At 35.8% G+C, this 16,310-nt stretch overlaps 1 protein-coding gene across 1 annotated transcript in view; it reads left to right on the top strand.

Annotated features, from left to right (window-relative positions):
- The window catches only part of LOC114327907 (uncharacterized), a 906,069-nt gene that overhangs the window by 42,151 nt on the left and 847,608 nt on the right, over positions 1 to 16,310 (top strand). The window lies entirely within an intron of this gene.

Below are 16,310 nucleotides of genomic sequence, written 5' to 3' on the forward strand. Positions count from 1 at the left end.
TAAATAAACAACAATATTAGAAATTACCATAATAGGTCGATTTTTGATTTTATTATTTCTTGAAATTATAATGTAATATACAGAGTGAACCACCTTCGTATGACGACGTCATCACCATTTTCTTTAAATGGAATCCCCATTTTTTCAATTTATAGATTTCGCTTGCTGGTATACATTTATACACATATATTAACAATTTTTGTAATCAGTCGAACTAGTTTTTCGGTGCTACATATAAAGAGTTCGGCGTCTATATTTCAGGATACGAGATGCTTTTTTATTCTTTAATCACATTACGGCGTTCCTTAGGATGCTTTTGGTCACCTCTACTCCTTCTTCCGGTGTGTCGATGTGTTCTTCTGGTGCCATCTTATATTCTTTTCTTTCTTCTGATAATAAATTATTGTACTGACGCATTCGCTGTTTTCCTGGAATTACCGGTATTGATAATTTTTCTTGATCTCTTAACTTCTTCTGCATCCTATCGAGTTCATTTTAATACAATTTTCATCAATTGTTTATCAGTCAGTTATATATTTTAAAAAGTTATATAATTTTTTTCTTTATAAGAATTGAAACTACTCTGCTTGCGCCTTTTTACCATTTTTTTTTTGTTTCCGTGAGAACATAATATATTCAATTTTAGATTTTCCATATCTTTTACTACCAGTCCATGTTTGTTATTGACTCCCTGTATATTCTTGCTTGTCTTCTTCTGCAAATACTAAAATATATCGCTATACATTATTTTGTTAAATTTGTTTTATTTAAAAATTTACAATCTTAATCACGTTAATCCTTTCATTGTGTAGGTCCGAACCTTTCACTCCAGGAGGTGTATTGTATAATAGAATTTTTGAACATCAAATTGGTGCACATTGGGGGCTGAGAAAACATCAAATTTTGTTATGTAAGGAGTTCATGAATAGATTTTGTTTTGTATTGAGAGAAATTTTTGAAATAGAGATTTTTACAGTTATAACATTCATGGATGAGCCTTAAGTTGTCCCTCTTCTTCACTTATTCAGTCACAAATTTGTGATATATGCTGATTGTTCTGAGTCACTAGTCACTACACTAGTTTTTTCACTTTCTTTGATTATTTTTTTCCTCCGATTAGGATTCACTATTATCCGGCAATTTCTTAACACTTAGATACACGTTATCGTAGTATTTCAAAGTACGGGATTAAAAAATAATAAAAATATAACGAAATATAATTCTTGGATACGTATCTATGTATATGTACTTTATATTACAAAAATATCGACTAAAATGTTTGAAGTATGAATTGCACCAATATAGTAAATGGTGAACAGTGTTCATTGAACACCGTAGAATAATAAAATTAAACTTCACATCGTTATGTCCACATCAATTTTATTAATTGGCTCGACTTATATGTCTCTACCCTCACTTGTCGTTACCCCTCAACATAATCTACTGATGCATCCTTGAAACTTGACCTGGGCGAAATTTTCCTGGAACTGACTCCATCAGGGTCTTAAATTTTACTACTATGCAGGCCTGCCACGATATTGGTTCGAATGTTTTTAGTGAAGCATGAAAAATGGTTTTTAAGTGTGTAATCTTGTAATGATCTGCTTATGAGTATTTACTTGTACTTATGTGTTATAAATCAGTACCATATTCTTGAAATATTGATTTGTTGTATGTATTACAAATTACAAATTGGCTATTTTGCTTAAAAAATTTTCAATGTTTGATTAAACATGGTGTTTTAAAATATGTTTGTACTCGACAAAGTAATCTATACCTACTTCATGATTTTATAAAAAATACCTATGTGGATATAACTGTTTCGGGTTACTCATTTGTTTTTCCACATTGCATTACACATTTTTTATATGATTTAGATGTGAACTACGTGTCGGTATTCATCATTTTCATAATATCAATCCCATTTCAATTACTACTATATTTATTTTATTATATAGGGTGTGAGAAAAGAACCAGGATCGTCCAATATTTCGCGAAATGAACATAGGATCGAAAAACTAAAAAACACGTATGTATTCAATATTTTTCCTCACTCCAACCCTGGAGGCATGGTGGGGAAACTTGAAAATCTTAAATAGGAAGCCCTATTTTTTATTGCAGATTTGGATTCCTTGTGTAAAAATAAGTAACATAAAAATGGGAATTCCTATTGAAGATTTCAAAGCCTCTCCCGTTTTTTATGAAACACCCTGCATATTGTATAATTATTTCTGCAGAAGGAAAGGAATACACATTGATCTTTAAATATGTCAACTACACGAAGTATTAGGTTGCAGGGGACAAACACTTAGGAGACGACCAAATGACTCAAAAAGTATATATTAATTACTACATTACTTATATTAATTACTCACCCACTGAGACCCCTGTATAAGCTGTTATGGGGTTCCAGAATTCTAGAATGGTTATTATGCAGAAATGGAAGATATAGCCTATGCCATTTCGTTCGTTGCAATCCGGCACTGCACGCTGGGGTTTGTTTTGGTTGGATCGGGGAGAGCAGCATATGTGCCTCCTGATGAGAGACTAATAAGTTTCGAAACCGGTAGGGGTGCTTGCAGCACTCTCTGATTGGACTAGAATATGGTTCGGCTGTGTTTTCGTTTTGCAACGAAATTGAAAATGGTTATTCATTTTTGATTTACATTTACTCTGTGTGGAGTATGAAGGGAACCAGTCTCGTTGGAACTTTACCGCGCTGAGCAGATGGGACGTGAATTGTAAATTGTAGAATTCCCTCATCTTCCTTAGTCTCAGCATCCGTATGGCTTGCAAATTGTAGAAGCCTCGGAGGTGTAACCAGATAAGGTTCCCATTGTTTTCATTCTGGTGGGATGTAGAATAGCATTATGTTGTTTTATATGCCATTAGAGTGAAAACTTAGTCTTTTTGCTAGCAGTTGCCGCTAGGGCATCTATGCCATTTCGTTCGTTGCAATCCGGGACTGCACGCTGGGGTTTGTTTTGGTTGGATCGGGGAGAGCAGCATGTGTGCCTCCTGATGAGAGACTAATAAGTTTCGAAACCGGTAGGGGTGCTTGCAGCACTCTCTGATTGGACTAGAATATGGTTCGGCTGTGTTTTCGTTTTGCAACGAAATTGAAAATGGTTATTCATTTTTGATTTACATTTACTCTGTGTGGAGTATGAAGGGAACCATTCTCGTTGGAACTTTACCGCGCTGAGCAGATGGGACGTGAATTGTAAATTGTAGAATTCCCTCATCTTCCTTAGTCTCAGCATCCGTATGGCTTGCAAATTGTAGAAGCCTCGGAGGTGTAACCCGAGAAGGTTTCCATTGTTTTCATTCTGGTGGGATGTAGAATAGCATTATGTTGTTTTATATGCCATTAGAGTGAAAACTTAGTATTTTTGCTAGCAGTTGCCGCTAGGGCATCTATGCCATTTCGTTCGTTGCAATCCGGGACTGCACGCTGGGGTTTGTTTTGGTTGGATCGGGGAGAGCAGCATATGTGCCTCCTGATGAGAGACTAATAAGTTTCGAAACCGGTAGGGGTGCTTGCAGCACTCTCTGATTGGACTAGAATACGGTTCGGCTGTGTTTTCGTTTTGCAACGAAATTGAAAATGGTTATTCATTTTTGATTTACATTTACTCTGTGTAGAGTATGAAGGGAACCATTCTCGTTGGAACTTTACCGCGCTGAGCAGATGGGACGTGAATTGTAAATTGTAGAATTCCCTCATCTTCCTTAGTCTCAGCATCCGTATGGCTTGCAAATTGTAGAAGCCTCGGAGGTGTAACCAGAGAAGGTTCCCATTGTTTTCATTCTGGTGGGATGTAGAATAGCATTATGTTGTTTTATATGCCATTAGAGTGAAAACTTAGTCTTTTTTTTTATTAAAACTATGTTTTCTCGAGACCGAAACTATATTGTACGCTTTTTGACCACCGTATAATATCATTGATGTCATATTTACATAATTTACTTATTTGAATTTTAACGGAAATGTGGTCGTTTGCGTAATTAAAAATTACCTGCTCTGCTTCGAATTATTTTTACCTTAGAAGTTCTATTAAAACTCATTAATATTCAACACCAATTTGAAACACATGCCATATGCTTAGTGTGACCAACTAGCCCGAAAAATCCGGGACATGGCCCGAATTACGAAGTCGTGTCCCGGCGTCCCGGATAAGGCTACCGGGCCATCCGAATTTTCAATGTTTTAATAAAATTCTATTTTGAAATTTTGAATACGTTGTTCTAAAAATTCACACCAAATTGAATTGGCGGGACGAAAAAAAGTCGACAATTTCTAGAGTGTAATACTAATACCACATCTAAAACGCATGCATTTTATATAGTATTATAATTCTACGAGAACTCAAACTCTGAACTTTTTCCCGTTTCTATATTTTAATTATCGTCTTCTGAAAAGACAATTCAAAAGCATGGATATTAAATAATGATAACAATGATAAGTATATTTTTATATTAACCTTTCTCTTTACGTGGAAATCCAACATCAGTTGATTTTCTAATTTTTCGTTTTTTGAGAACGATTTCCGGAATGAAAGTCAGAACGTCAAAAACTAACAAAAATGTAATTACCTAATATTACAATCCATCCATCAAAAAAATTTTTGTCAACATATAAATGTTAAATAATCAATAAAATGATATTAAAGTTCTATATTAAAAAAAAATAGCCCGATTTTCATCGAAAAGTCCCGGATTTTAGGTATTTTTTTTAGCCTTGTCCCGAATTCGGCTGAATTTGAGTTGGTCACACTACATATGCTAGACTGACTGGCAGATTCACCGAATTTGGAAGTATGTACATATATACCGATAGGGTCAGATCTGTTTTGACAACTTAACAGTAAAAGTACATAACATACACACGTCACACTCGCAAAAGTTCCAATAAATTTTATAGAAATCAAATATAAGAAAAACTCTCCGATAGCTATGAAACTACCCAGTTAGTTGGTATCTTTATTGAAAAATAAATTTATTGGTTCCGGAAAATAATAAAAATAACCCTTATGTTGAATAATGGAGATCTTCTATCACAAAAAATCTTCGACCAAGACGATATTTAACGCAGAAGTTCACCCGTAGGACTTAATCCCTAGAGACCAATTTTCCCGAATGTTGCATGCTCAGCTCTTTTGTCACTCACAAAAATGGCCAATATGCAGTTTATTATCGTCTCTTTCACTTGCAAAGTAAAATCATCGTCAAATATAATTAACTGAGCTCGCTTTCATGGAATATTCATACTCATTGTAGCTGTAAATTGACAAGTGCGTTATTGACACCCGATAAAAAGATATTTAATCGGTTTTATATTGCAAAATATTCTGTGTTGTGTCAATCAAATATAATAGTTCAGGCGTATAAAAGAGTCTAGACCAGTAGTTAAAAGTGTTAACAATGCATTGATGCTATTCCATATAAAAGAAAACAGAGCAAATTATCAATCCCCTTATTTTAAAGCAATGTAAAAATTCTATTGATACATTGAAACGATGAAAACAGAGAGATTAGTCTTCTTCTTCTTTAAGTGTCGTGTCCTTTAAGATGGTTGGTTATCATTACGACTATATCTTCACTTTCGATTGCTGCTGCTCTAAACAGCTCTTCTTCTTCTTCTTCTTCTTCGCGCGACTAGGATTGCTCCTGTTTGTCTGCCTCTTATTCTTTTTCAGTTGTTGTTGACTGTACATTGTCTTTCCACCTTTTCGGCGGCCTTCCAACGGGTCTTCTGCTATACGGCTTGTTGTTTTTACAGATGTTCGCTAATCTATCTGGTTCCATTCGGTTTACATGTTCGTTCCAGTTTTTCTTTCTTGTTTTTATCCACCTGTTAATATTTTGAATTTTGCATCGTTCTCGTATACTTCTGTTGCTTTGTCTGTCTCTTAATGATATGCCCGCTATTGATTTTAATACTTTCATTTTGATATTGTTGATTTGTTGTTTCGTCTTTCTTGTATCGGTCCTTGTCTCCGCTGCATATGTTAGGATAGCTCAACGAGTACAATTGCCTCAAATATTCTTTAGCAGGGTATACGTCGTCAGCGTAATATTATGCTTCTTCTGCACAGTATGTTTTCCTGTATAATGATCTGCATCAACGCCTTTATACTTTTCGATGTCTACGGTCTTGTACAATCTTCTCTTTTCCATCAATTGCAATATCCCATCATTCGTCCACGATTTTGTTGTGTTACTATCTTTTCTTTCCCTTTAGCATCTCCTTCGTTGGATTCAGCAATATGTTTTTAAATATTCCCCTTATTTTGTTCAAATCTTCTTTGGATAGAGAATATTTATCTTTATTTCCTCGTTAATTTTTTTGGACAGCTGTTCTCTTTGATGAATCGGAGATCGAATGTTACAACAACAGGATTATGGTATGTAGCTGCATCAGCTCCACGCTGTTTTTGCTGCTATAATGGAGTTTCGTAACTTTTTTCTTATTAAAACATAATCTATCTAGTCCTCGAATAATTTTACAGCTCAACTTGAAGTTGAGCTGGCGGCGATAGTAAACATCAGATGTTGATTTGGAAGTCGGAGGTTTTTTGGTAATCCATCGGTCCATTGTCTCGTTTTTTCGAGATTCTTTTCGTGATTTTTTTTCACTTTTTTTCACTTCTCCGTAATCATCTTCTTATCACGCAATAATTTCTTCAGTGTTGTTGTCAGTGATTTTTTGTTATCTTCATCAGTGCAGTCAGTCGTTTTGTCTGTAGTGATTGCAATGTTAGCTTTGAACGTATCTCAAGAGTTACATATACCTTTACGTGAGTAGCCAAATGGTATACAGTGATGAGCGTGCTAATAACCGGCAAAATAGCGCAAAAGATGGAAAACATATTAAATTGTGAGATAGAAAGAAATAAAACTAGTAGATGTGTTAAATTTAGCGATAGTAACATATCAATTGACATTATATTGATTTTTTTTCCAACTTCAGAGGTATCAGAGGAGTATGTCAACTAAAAATGTCACTATGGCAGTGGCATTTCTCAAACTCGTCCGATACGTCTAAAGGTGGGAAACAATCAATATAATGTCAGTTTAAAGTTACTATCGCTAAATTTAACACCTCTTCTAGGATCATCTCTTTTTATCTCACAACTTAATATGCTTTCCATCGTTTGCGTTATTTTGCCGGTTATTAGTGCGCTCATCACTGTATTGAAATTACTCTCAAATATGTCACTAAATGTCACTCAAATATTTTATTATTATGTCAATTATTATAGATTCGACAAAGTTTAGCTGCAATACGGTATTCAGATAAATAGATTATACCTAAGCTGGAACATACGTAACATCTTAGAGCTCTTCAAAGAGCTCTATTAAAAGGTCCCAGCCCCAGCCGCATCAAAACTGGCGAGATTTGTACGCTTTCAAATGCAGAGCCCCAAGGGATGCATGGTACATGGGAAAACATTATCCCAGAGAGCTGGCTAACTCTTGGGGATTATATCCCATATGGGTGCATTGCCGTGCCTGACAGAAGGTCGTCCCTCGTGGGGTAAAATGGAGACGTAAGACAAAAAGAAAAATGCATGCTGCAGAATGGGATTCAGCTTTTGAGTCTTCTTCTTCTACGGCACTACAGCCCAAATTGAGCCTTGGCCGCCTCCTTTATTTTTTGCCTCCACCCTTGCTTGTCTGGCTGCTCTTCTCCGTACACGGACTCCTAAAAGGGCTTGTGCGTCGTTGTTTACTGTGTCTTCCCAGAGTTTTCTTGGCTTTCCAACCGGTCTCTTTACCTGCATTCTAGCATTCAGGGCTCTTTTTGGTAGCATATCCTCTCCCATTCTTATCACATGTCCGGTCCATTGCAATCTTTGTATTCTAATGAAGTCTGACAAGGGTGCTTCCTTATAAAGTTGATAAAGTTCGTTGTTGTATCGACTTCTGAAGATTCCGTTTTCCCTCACATGTCCTAGTAGTCTGTTTTTGGATGTTTCCTTCAGGACCCAGGATGCACTGCCATAGCATGTTATTGGTCGAATTAAAGTTTTATAGATTCTCATCTTTGTATTTCGGTGGACACTTTCAGACCGAAATATATTGGAGGGGGCAAAATAAGTTCTGTTTGCCTGCGTTATTCTTTTCCGTATTTCTCCGTCTTCTGATCCGTCGGCATATATTTCTACTCCCAGGTATGTAAACTTTCCAACCGTTTCAATGTCATCTTCATGTATAATCTTTTGAAGGAATATGTTTCTTCTCGTCTGAGTCATTATTTTTGTTTTTTCTGTGTTAATTTTCAGACCTAGCATTTTTGTTTGTGTTTTTAACTCTGCATATGTTTCCTGTGCTCCTGTTGATGTTCTACTCATAATATTATGTAATATCATCGGCATAAGCAGCCAGTTGAACCGTTCGGTTGGTCAGTAGGTTTCCACGTCCAGTTTGCATTTGCCTAACCGCATACTCCAGTGCCAGGTTAAACAATGTTTTGGCCAGCCCATCCCCTGCTTTAGTCCCTGCGAAATTTTGAAAAAGTCTGTCCGGTGGTTTTGTATTCGTACACATGCCTGAGTTTCATCCATTGTGGCTTTAATGAGTCTTATTAGCTTGTGTGGTATTGCCAATTCAGCCAATATATAGTATAGTTTGTTCCTTTTGACTGAGTCGTATGCCTGTTTGAAGTCTACAAACACGTTGTGAACATCAGTATCGTGTTCCCATGATTTGCTCAAGATCTGTTTGACTGTAAATATTTGATCCAGTTTCGATCTTCCCCGTCGGAAGCCCGTCTGATACTCTCCAATAATATTTTCTGCTAGTGGTTGGAGCCGCTGGTTTATAATATAGGTGAGGACTTTATATGCTGTACATAGTAGAGAGATTCCACGGTAGTTTTTGCACTGGAGTTTGTCTCCTTTTTTATAGATCGAGCATACTATACTTTTCTTCCAGTCATCGGGTATTTTCTCTTCTTGCCATCTGTCTTTGATGAGTGCGTGGATGTGACTTGCTAGGTGGTCGCCACCTACCTTATACAGTTCTGCTGGTATTTCGTCAACTCCCGGAGCTTTATTGTTTTTCTGGGCCTTAATAGCTTCGAGAACTTCCTCTATTGTTGGAGCTTCTACTCCATTACCTACTTCATTTTCTTCTGCGTAGTTTATACCCATTTCATCTTCCATGTCTACTTGTGTTCCAAGTAGGGCCTGAAAATAATGCTTCCAGATTTCTGTGACTTTCTGTTGGTCATTGATTATTTGCCCATCTTTCATCTTTACATAGACTTGTTTGAGGTTTATACCCACTTCTTATCTTTTTTAGGTATTCGTAAGCCCCTCTAATTTCGTTTTTTTTGAAATTTTCTTCCATTTTTTCTATTTGTCTATTTTCATAGGCTCTCTTTTTCATTGTACTTATTTTGTCTGCTTTTCTTCTTGCGCCTTCAAATAATGTTCGTCTTTCCTGTATTCTTCTTGGTATGTACATGTTGTGTGCTTCATTTCTTTCCTCTATTGCTTGTCTACACTCGTAATCAAACAATGCTCCTCTTCTCTCCGTTTTCTTGTTTCCCAGGGTGGACGCTGCTGCTGTCAGTACTGCTGTTTTGATATTACTCTATTTGCCCTCTATGGAGTGCAGTTCTAGCGTCCTTAACTCATTTGCGACTTCTTGTTCGAACTTCTCTTTACATTCCTGGATCTTCAGTTTTTCCAGGTCCAGTTTGTTTGTCCTTTGTTGTCTTTCGTTTCTTTCCCTGTTAACTCTGCATCTAAATTTGGTTTCTAGTAAAAGATGGTCTCATCCACAGCATGCTCCTCGTCGTGTTCTCACATCGGAGATACTACTGGCTGCCCTTTTGTCTATCATCACATGGCCAATTTGATTTGTTGTGGTTCCATCTGGTGAAATCCATGTCATTTTATGTATGTCTTTATGTGGGAAGCATGTGGAACTTATAACCATATTTTTACTGGTGGCAAAATTTATCAAAAACTCCCCATTCTCGCTTGTTTCATTGTGCAGTGAGTGTTTTCCTATTGTGCCATAGAGCTGCGGCTCCTTGCCTATTTTAGCATTCATATCACACATTATAATATTGATGCCATTTTTTGGCGCACTATCATATACTATCTCCAGCTGTTGGTAGAAGCTTTCCTTTGTATGTTGCTCTTGTTGTTCTGTGGGGCAGTGAATGTTTATCATTGTTAGGTTGAAGAAGTGGGTGCAAATTCTCAACTTGCATATCCTTTCACTGACTGCCTGGAAGTCTATGATTTTTGACTTTAAATCATTATCCACCACAAATGCAACTCCACATTCTTTGCTTCCTTGTTCCTTCCCACTATATAGAATTGTGTGCGTTTTAGTGTCCCTGACACCTTTCCCCAGCCATCTTGTCTCCTAAAGAGCAGTAATCATGAGCTTATATCTTGTTAGTTCTTGCAGAAGTGCGGTTTGAGCTCCTGGTCTATTTAGCGTCCTCACATTCCAATTTCCAAATGCATAGTCCATGTTTCGTAGCTTGAGTCGTTTCCGAAAGTTCCGCCCTGTATTCCGAGGCAAATGTTCAGGTTTCGTAACAGTGTCTTTTTTCCGGGCGTGGGTTGTCAGCCCACTGTCCAACCTTCCTCCTTTATCCGGGATTAGGACCGGCAGTGGTGACTCCTGAGCTACTCGATCCACCCATTTGTCACCACAACTACAACTAAAGAATTAAAGGTAATTTATGTTTCACCTTTCTCAAAAAAGTTACTGCCGCTCAAAAAAGATTCTCCTAATTTTGTGCAGCAGTCTATTTTCACCCTTGTACTAAATTGAAAATTTGTTATTCATGTCTTACTTATTTTTCGTTTACTAATGACAGCACGTACAATCAAAATCGCTTAAATCAAATTAAACAAAGTGCACCAGAAGATAACTATCATTTTCATAGAAACGAATTAATTCCATAACCCCTATTTGGAAAAGCCCACAAACCAGTTTATTAATACGAAAGGGCTGCACACAATGGAGCAGATGAAACATCATATCGGCTGCATTTGCATATTGTGGATCCTTATTAAAACTAGGTGTTAAGCGTCGTTTAAACACAACGATAAGTCACAGCAACTAGTTGTGATGACAAGTTGAAACGCTGTTTAGACGCTGCGATTCAATGCGATACCACCTTCAACCCAACTCCAACTTTGATAAGTTGTGCGATGCACCGTTTACACACAGTGATAAGTTGCAACAACTCGATTGACCTTGATAAGTTGTTTGATTTATCGCTGTGTTTAAACGACCCTTTAGCAGGGCGCTGTTTAGACAACTGTAATATGGTTATCTTGGCTCAACCCTCCCTGTGCGCCCATATTGCATAGATAAGTGTGCAAAAGTTATCTAATATTTATATTTATGCAACTGCAGTCTTAACGAACAAGGTGGCTTACACAGATATATTTTTGTATTATAGTACACGGTTTATACAATAGTTTATACATTATAAAATATACAATGTTAAAGTTTGAGATTGTTAGTTGAAATATAACATATTACATAGAGCAAGCAATACATAAATGTATAAAACAACAAAACAGCACCGCTTCTATATTTCTTCTACTTTTTGTGGTAGATAAATATGACTGTCTGGTTTTTTTAATGTGCCTCGAGTAAGTTGTCGTTCCATCGTTTTCGTGGTCTTCCATTCCAACTGATCGTCTTCTTATTGAGGAACCGTCTATCGCCGTACTTACTATGTGCGATGCCACATTATGCGTTTTGACCGGATGAATTTCCACCGCATCCAGTCAAAACGCATAGTGTGACAGGTCGGTCCGGTTGTGTTGGAAACGGATGCGTTTTGAGACATCGTTACGCGCTTACAAACTGCACCAGACTAAACGCATAGTGTTACAGGTCCGTCCAGTTGCGTTGGAAACGGATGCGTTTCCACCGCATCCGGTCAAAACGCATAATGTGACATCGCACTATGCTACACTATTTGTTGTCATTTGGCTTATCTGGTCGTTCCGTTATACTCTTCTGTTTCGTACTCAGTTTTTAATGTTGTTCACCTTGCGTCTCCGTCGCGTCGTATATCTTTACTTCTAGCTTTGTCCCATAGTGTCTTACCATCGATTTTTCGAAGGGTTTTCATCTCTGCTATTTATAACATTCATTTTGTTCCCTCTTTATCAGGTCGTGTTTCTGCCGCGTATATCATTATTGGTCTGATGACTGTTTTGTAAATTCTGCCTTTCATTTCTTATCCGATATTTTTATTTATCAGTATTGTTTCATTCGGGCAACCTACTGCTCTAGTTTATCTACTCTTGTATATTTATGGTACATATTCTAGTTTTTTATTCTCAGATTCCAATTTTTTGTTAGTTAAAGATAGAAGCGGCGTTGCCTTTGTTGCCCTTTCCATTTTTCTTTGAGTTATGCAATTTGCGGACATATGTTTATAAAGCAAACAGTCATTAATTTTTCATGCAGAATTACCCCTTAAAGTTTGTCGCACTTATTTAGAAACACCCTGTGCTGATGAAGAACATGACTAGGTGTTAAAGTAGCTAACTTTTTAATTGTCCAACATTAGCGAATGAATCAAAAAATAACATTTTAAGAAAGCCTAAGGCTACAATTGAGTTTTAATTTCAATATTTTATAATGTAAGCATATAGTATATGCTAGAATATTCCACAGGGTGTTCCAAACTTTAAGGAAAAAACACAGTATGATTGTTACCGTGACCAGACATCTCGTAACGCGACAGTTCGTAACCGGACAACTGGTAACGGACAATTCGTAACAGCGACAGTTCGTAACGGCGACACTTCGTAACGGCGACAGTTCGTAACTATAAAAATTCGTAACGGACAATTTGTAACGTCCAAATTGAATTATTCTGTTTATTTTTGTTAACGTGGAAACTAACTATTATTAGAGTTATAATTGAAATTATGTTTATCAATTTAACGAATCACTACCAGGATAAACATGTCTACCACACTTTATGATTCGTGTTTCAAAATATATTAAAAGTCTTTAAAAACAAACGAATATTTAAATACATACAAACTTTTAACAATATTTTTAAAAGTTTATCCCTCTTATCGTTCCTTAAATTTGCATACACGTAGACAAAGGAATAATGAAGTAATTCGTGAAATCTTTAAGCCGACAACCGTCTTTAGACATTTCCAATTTTCTAGTAGTTTGTAAAGGAAAGATTATAATTACCTGGTATTATAATAAACCTTGTGATCGGTTACAGCGTTGGGGTATTCAATCAGCGATTATAGTTGATACGAGGGGTGGCTTTTGATACTTTAATACTTGGTTTAAATACTAAAATGTTTATCCTGATACTGATTCGTTAAATTGATAAATAATAATTTCATTTATAACTGTAATAACATTTAGTTTCCATGTTAACAAAAATAAACAGAATAATTCAATTTGGACGTTAAAAATTGTCCGTTACGAATTTGTATAGTTACGAACTGTCGCCGTTACGAACTGTCGCTGTTACGAATTGTCCGTTACCAGTTGTCCGGTTACGAACTGTCGCTTTACGAGATGTCATGGAGCCGATTGTTACACCCGGTATAAAATGACATTTACTTGTCTAGCAACAATATTATTACACCGATATTCTTAAATAATAAGGCTACAACATACTAAAAAAATCACTCAAATCAGACAACTGCTTAGGAAATACGAGACATCAAATATTCCCATTTTTAAGGTGTTCCTTTAATTTTGCAGGTGTGTGTAGTTAATAATTACTAAATAGTTAGGCAAAACTGGCAAAAAACAAAAAAATTACCTACTAAAATCACTAGCCAGTTGTGTCTGAGTTTAGCGAACCGACTATATCAACTTTCACACAATGTTGCCAAACTGAATGTTGTTATATTTGGTGTAAATTTTCCCACTGATTTCCGAGGGTACTTTACACTACTAGTGTGGGCGGTAGGAAATCCACCAGCTTTATTAAGTTGGTTAATTCATACAATGATAAAATTCTTCACACAACGTGGTTAGATCACTACATAGTAAAATTACCACCGCACTGATCGTAGCTCCATCAAAAGGGTGCACGCTTTAGTACCTGTATGTTAAATTCGTTTGAACCTTGTCATTTTACCGACAATTCACAAAAAAACGCGACGCTTCACAGGATAATAATAATTACACTTTTATAAAAAAGAACGTTTTATAATAAAACGTTCTCATTATTTATAGGACCCAATATAAAATTATAAACTATTTTGTTGTTTCAATTTCTATGTCATAATAGTATATTATGCAACGAGCATTTAATGATGGGCATTAGGCAGGCCACATCAAAGAAACATGAAACGTAAATTACGTTTCATGGAAATAAACCACTGCTAAACAAATATATGTCCGGCCATTTATTAAACTCTCCGAAAATAAGAATGTGTGATGAGCATGAATCACACTCGTTTCATTGGTAGGCGGACTTTGAGATTTGTTTAGCAGTGTTTTCTTTTCATAAAACATGTTTTTCGTTTCATGTTTCATGTTTTTCGCTTCATGTTTCTTTGCTGTGCGGCTTGGCTTATGAAGCGAGTATGAGGTATATGAAACGAGTCGCCTAGCGGCGATTTTCGTATAGAGTACGAGCTTCATAATGATAATTAAATGCAAGTTGTATACGCGATTTTTTCTATTATTTTTCACAACAAAAAAATATATTCAAATTTATTAATTTTGTAACGCAAATAAATTAAGTAGTTTGTCAGTTTGTTTACATATTGAGAACTGCAAAGCATATGTATTTGACTCGTCATTGGTCACTGCGCGTGTGCCACCTTAATCGCGAATGCCATATCGCGATTCTATTGGTTAAAACCTGTATCGTAATGAAAATCTGTATCATAATGAAGTTCCTTATGATATACAGGTAATGAAATCATAATTGATATAATTATATTATGAGAATAGAAAAAAGAATTTTATCTACTCTATGTCATATTATGTATAAGTTTTTAGTTTGTGAAAACTGGCATTATAGATAGCAGTGCGTGAAGGATTTAAAGTGTGCGTGAAGTAACAATGTATTATAAATGGGATTTACTTTTTCGCACTGTTTTTAACTTTCGCGTTGTCATGGTGACAATCCTTACTTTTGCGTTGTCATGGTGATGTCAATATGAGCAATGAATTATAACAAAAGTTTTGACAGTTTTGTGGTTTGAAAGTAGTTAGAATTTTTAAATGTCAAAGTTCTAAGAATTGTAGAATAGAAATGAATTCCAGCGACGAAGAGTTACAGCTTTTTTTATTTGTTTATCGTAGATAAAATATTGTATGAAACTGTGCGTGAAGTACTTTTTGCGAACTTACGCGATTTATAGCACTCGCTCCGTTGTCGCTCGTGCTCTAAAAATCGCGTGCAATCGCAAAAAGCATACTTCACGAACTGTTTCATAAATAACTATTGTAATCGACTTTTTTAGAGACATAATTATTTCTCTATCGGATTTAAACTCATATAAATCAAAGAAAATATTTAAAATGGTATACATATATACAAAATATACAAAATATACATTTTAATTATACCAACTTTTAGTCATTTATTAAAAAAATTAAAAAGAGATACGTAACAGACGGGTTTCGAACTTAGGACCTCTCGATCTCCAGTCTACCACTCTGCCACTGAGCTACCACGTATCGATTCGTTAACGTACTTTAAAATGCTATTTAAATGTCATTGCATTAGTCACATTTTTAAAATAGTTTGAAATTAAAAAAAATCGATTTATCCATAGGTATAATAGCAATTAAATATTGCATTGTTAGCTACTTCTGAGTTATTCTGAAAATTTCAGGTGCCTAGGAAACATATAACTATGTTTAAAATCGATTACAAAATTTGTGGAGATAGTGACAAAGACCAAGCCAGGTATATAAAAATGTTTTAAAAATAGGATATAGAGGGGATACATTAGGGTCAGAATTTGGTATTAGCTTAAGGATCAAATTAACAAATTTTGAGAGAAATTTCGCTATTTCACGTTGCGTTGAATCCCGTTTTCAGTTTCTATCTTTTTCTGTTACATTTTTCCATTTCGCAAAACGCGCGTTCACACGCTCCATCGGAATTCTTTTTAGGAATCTTATGCTTATTAGTCCCTTAAATCAATTTTTAGGAAAGGAGTGAGACGACCGGTCAATACATCTAATTTCATGTTTATTCTGTAAACAGATCGGTCAGTGACAGTTGAACTAATCAATTGGGTCAACGATTTATTACATATCTATTAATTACACATCAACACATCCATTAGATACAACGCCAG

Source organism: Diabrotica virgifera, chromosome 7 (assembly GCF_917563875.1).
Source record: "Diabrotica virgifera virgifera chromosome 7, PGI_DIABVI_V3a".
NCBI lineage: Eukaryota > Metazoa > Arthropoda > Insecta > Coleoptera > Chrysomelidae > Diabrotica > Diabrotica virgifera.